We start from the raw sequence: 5464 nt of genomic DNA, 5'->3' as shown, positions 1-5464 counted from the left end.
ATTCATAAGAGCTGAAAGAGCTACCCAAAAGAGAAAAAGGACTCTTTTGAACGACTCTTTTGAGCTTCTGAGGCCGGACACTAGAGGCATCACAGGTACTGAAACAAAACAGAGACTGAAATCAAATGAAGGTGGATCCATGTTTCAATTCAAATTAAGAAAGCCATGGTTTAATACCGAACCAAAGTTTTCCAGTGAATTTCTGAAAAAAAGGGTGAAAAACAAGGGTTCATATTTTAATCCTTTTTCTCCACTTTTTTCTCTACCGTTTCTTTTTAAAAAGATGGACAAAAAATTATCATAATTATATTTTTCACCTTTGACCATACTACAATGACAGGAAAACACTTTTTCCCATGTATGAATATATGTATGATCAAATAAAAAAGTTTTATCATAAGAAACATTTTTTGAAACATTTAATTTATTTATTATATCTTATTTTTACATGGAAAAGTATTTTACACTGGTTGGCACAGTTTTTGTAACAGGATAGGAATACATGATTTATAAAAATATACCAGTTAAGTTCTATTTATTATTATCGTAGGCTCCGGATTAATACAATGAAAAACTAAAAACGAATTTTCAAAGAAAAAGTGCCACTAAGTCAAATTTGTATGCACATTTATCATTTAAAATCGTTTATACCAATGAAATGCGAAATACCAATTTAAATTGGAAAATATTTCCACCATTTCCTTATCACTTTCACAGCATAAATTTGGTATGGTAATTCTCTTTTAATACAATTAAATAGTTTAAGCCAAGAAATTAATCGTATTAGGACCGTGAAAGGGGCTTAGTTTTTCTTCAAATTTAAGTACGATATTTCATATTTGTTGAAGTATGTCAATTTTTTCTATCATTATAAAATTAATTTTTTATTGCTTAATTTCATGAAATTGACGGGAAAATGTGAGTATAGTTCGATGCTGGTGACCGAAGGCGGATCTAGGATTTTTCTGGAGGGGGCACATGTGACTGATAGGCCTTCTCATATTTGAGATTAAAAACAGCATACCACAATAGGGTGGTTTCCTATTATTTTTTTATTGCCTAAATCGAAAGATGATGAAATGGGTACTCCCGGAGTACGCATTTCACGCTCTTAGACTTTCGAATGACGATATATATTTTTCGCGATTAAACGAAAAGTGAAAACTTTCAAGCACGCAAAAACGCGACGGGTATGTACGAATGCCGGGAAAACTCCGCGTGACGTCGTTCTGCTTCCCGCTGCCGCAAGTGAGGTGACCTTGGGGCGAGGCACTGAGCGTTGATACGACGCAGGATGCTAGCAGGTACCTGAGTACCATGCTAATAGGATACCAGCCGTTTACACATAAAAATAAAATGCTCAAACAAAATTACGACTTGCATTTATTAGAATCCTTTATGGTTCGGGGAAAAATGAATTCCCATATCTATCCGTTGGGTAAAATATCTCTATAAATTCTTCACAATAATAGGGTGTGGGGTATAGTATACCCACCAGGATAAGCGGTAGATGCGAGATTAGTAAATTGCGGAATTATAAGATAAATGGTACAAAATAGTGAGTTTTACGGCTTTCTTAAGGATATTTTATTAATCCTTACGCTATTCTATTAGTAATATCAATCCATGTAAGTAAAATGGATGAAACTTAAAAATTTCTCTGAGCTTTGGGAGGGGGTTTATCCCCCAAAAACCCCCCTCGCTGCGCCACTGAATGCGTTAAATACTTGAGGGTCACCATTACCCGGGATCTTTCGTGGGGTAAACACATACGTGAAGTATGCGGGAAAGCTAATCGTAAACTGAGATTTGTAAAAAGAATTCTCGGTAAATGCCCAAAAAAGGAGAAATCTAGTGAGGCCTCACTTCGAATATGCTGCTATGGGACCCTTACGAAGTAGGACTAATAGTTGAAATCAATCGAGTACAGCGCAGGGCAGCCAGATTTGTGATGAGTTGTTACGACAAAAAGTGCAGCGTTTCCAGTATGTTACACGAGTTATGATGGGAATCTTTACAGGAGCGTAGATCGAAGTATAGGCTTAACTTACTTAGGAAATTCGAAGAAGATATTTTCTCAGACGATGTGAATCACATCCTTCGTTTACCATCGTACCATAGTAGACGCGATCATGAGAATAAAATAAAAGATATAGACTGCAAAGCAGAGAGATTTAAAATGTCATTCTTCCATCGTACTATTATATAAGGATAGTACGGTATTAATGGCGTCGCACGCTGGGATGACTCATTGCATGTTTTTTTTCCATAGTTCTAATCTTGCATGTATTTGCTCTAGGAATTACTAACCATTAGCAAGTTTTTTTTAAATGAACATGCATGAATATTTTGCTAGTATGCGTAATATTTCTATGACCGTGCGGTGTGCATTTGGCCGCTGTAGCATGCTGCATGTTGGTGATTGGTCACCCCCTGCCAAACACCCTAGAGGTGCCTCGCAGGGTATTATGTAGATGTATTCTACGATTGGTTGTAGCCCCGGAACTTTGGTCCTAGGCAAGGGGGAATCCAGAATTTTTTTCGGGAGGGGGGCACATGGGTCTGACGGGCAAACGATCTTCTCGTACTTGAGAAAACAAGATATGCACAACGATTACTGTACGAAATATTCATTTCATTTTAATATGAAATTTATTAACATAAAATTAAACGATTGAAGCTCCATTAAACAAAAAAATAACGAAACGAACGGGACGATAACCTTATAAAAAAATTGTCTATTTGATTAAGCGTCTGGCAGGGGGGCACATGCCCCCGTACCCCCTTCCTAAATCCGCCTATGGTCCTAGGTGTAAGTGCACTTCCACCTTGTAGTTTTGTGTGTTGGTTACACATGCCTCCTTCAACAGGCACCGGGTAAAGTAGACCCCACAATAGCCAAAATATTTTAAAGCACGGTTCGCGAATTTGGGGGGTCGTAGTGCGCCAAGCCAACATTGAGTTCTATCTTAACTTCCAAAAAACGCCTTGCAATATACGCTACCATCGGAACTGCTAGGTTATGCACCCAACATGCTTTCTCTTGGAATGATTATTCAGCACAGACATCACCTCACATTCTTAAAGCACTACAAAGCCATGGGGAAAATGATTTCTTAGTTGCAAAGTTGAATAGAATCTATGTTATCTACATTTACATCTACATAATACCCTGCGAGCCACCTCTAAGGTGTTTGGCAGGGGTGATCAATCACCAGCATGCAGCATGCCAAAAAGCGTCACGCATACTAACAAATTATACTACCCTATGCTGTTAGAAATAATAATAAAATTAAGAAACATGCATTAAGTTTTACATAGGTTAGTAGGCTACATTACAAGTCATCTTATCTATTTATGAGTTCTAACGCTGCCGTTATAATCTCTTATTGATCGTGGAAAAAATGACATTCTGAATCTGTCTATTCTACAATCTATCTCTCTTATTTTATTTATACGATCTGATCTTCCGTAGTATGTTGGCGTCCGTAAGATATGGTTAACTTCGTTAGAAAAGACACTACTCTTGAATTTACCTAAAATGTTTAGTCTATTTTTCAATCTACGGTCCGACAGAGATTCCCATCCAAGTTTATTACGTACTACGGAAGATCAGATCATATAAATAAAATAAGAGAGATAGATTGCAGAACAGACAGATTCCGAATGTCATTTTTTCCACGATCAATAAGAGATTATAACGGCAGCAATAGAACGCGTAAATAGATTGCATGACTTGTAGTGTAGCCTACTAACCTATGTAAAACTTACTGCATGTTTCTGAATTTCTATTCTATATTCTATTTCTAACAGCATATAGTAGTATAGTTTGTTATTATACGGGACGTTTCTTGGACGGTGTGGTGTACATGTGGGAGTCCAAATGCATGCTGCATGCTGGTGATTGATCACCCCCTGCCAAACACCCTAGAGGTGGCTCGCAGGGTAATTTGTAGATGTAGATGTAGAAAAAATGACATTCGGAATCTGTCTGTTCTACAATCTATATCTCTTATTTTATTTATATAATCTGATTTTCCGTAGTACGTTGGCGTCCGCAAGATATGGTTTACTTCGTCAGAAAAGACACTGCTCTTGAATTTATCTAAAAGGTTTAGTCTATTTTTCAATCTACGGTCCGACTGAGATTCCCATCCGAGTTTATCTAAGAGGTCAGTTACACTAACAAGACTATCGTAACGACCTTTCACATACCTGGCAGCTCTTCTTTGCACGCGTTCTAACTCTGTTATTGAGCCTTTTTCATGAGGGTCCCAAACACTGGCAGCGTATTCTAAATGTGGTCTAACGAGGGAAAAGTAGCTAATTTCTCTCACTTTGTCGTCGCACTTTCCTAATATACTTTTAACAAAACCCATTTTACGATTAGCTTGATCGGTTATGTTACAAGAAGATCTCACGGCAAATATCGTAGTATTGCCTCTGTGGATATTTCGCATTCAGTGTGCAGTTGCTGCTGGTGACTCCTTAAGGTTAACTGCTGATAGTTCCGCGGTGGGTAGAAATAGGTATTTTCAGAGCGATACCATAAATGATGGCGAGGCGGAGAACATCATCTCATAACCTCACTTTATATCTCAGTCCGACAGAAACGATAAATTAAGAGAGATATTTTCCCTAATGGACAAGTAGAGGATCTCGTTCTTCCGCCGAACGATTAGCGGGTTTTTATAGCGGCAGCGGATAATTTAATAAATGCTAGGAGGGACTCAATGCGCGCATTTCTCCATGTTATCTTATTTAATGGCTGGTGTCCTAACATCCCCGCCATATGCCAATTAAGGCGGAATGCGAGGTGGTATTAAGATATATTTTCGACAATTTAAGAAACCTGAGGAGAAAATATATACAGGCTCAAGACAGAGCATCAATCTAACTTCATCACAAAAATCCTACGCGTCGAGGAAAAACGGAAAGAAACTAGGTTCCCTCCAGCAGCCAGAAATTATTCCCAGAAGAAAAGAAAACATTCCATTCCTCAAAAAAATACCTTCCCCCTCGATTCCTCTCCACTCTCACTACCCTTCCACAACAATTCTTTCAAACACCCTTCCCCAACTTCTAACCCATCAGAAACTGGGAATCCCCTGGCAAGGAGTGACCACCATCCTTCCGCCCCCACCCGCAATACAACCACCCTGCATACACGACTGAAAAGCCTCTCCCCTCGTCTGAAAAGGCTAGCACGGGCCACAGCGGGAGGGGCGCCTAAAGCGTGGGACAACGACACCTGTTTTCAAAGGAAGAAGAAACTGCCCCCAAACACCCTGGAATGTTCCTAACACCCAATGGTCATGCCTCCCATAGGCGGATCTAGGGGGGGAGGCACAGGGGCACTTGCCCCCTCAGAACCTTAAAAAATATGCAATATTTTTAATACGATCCCATTATCATTGCGTTCGTGTTGTATTACGAGGTATCCTTGTCCCCCCCGGAAAAAATA

The sequence above is a fragment of the Ischnura elegans genome, chromosome 10 (assembly GCF_921293095.1).
Source record: "Ischnura elegans chromosome 10, ioIscEleg1.1, whole genome shotgun sequence".
NCBI classification, from domain to species: domain Eukaryota; kingdom Metazoa; phylum Arthropoda; class Insecta; order Odonata; family Coenagrionidae; genus Ischnura; species Ischnura elegans.
Note: the sequence above shows the minus strand (reverse complement) of the source record.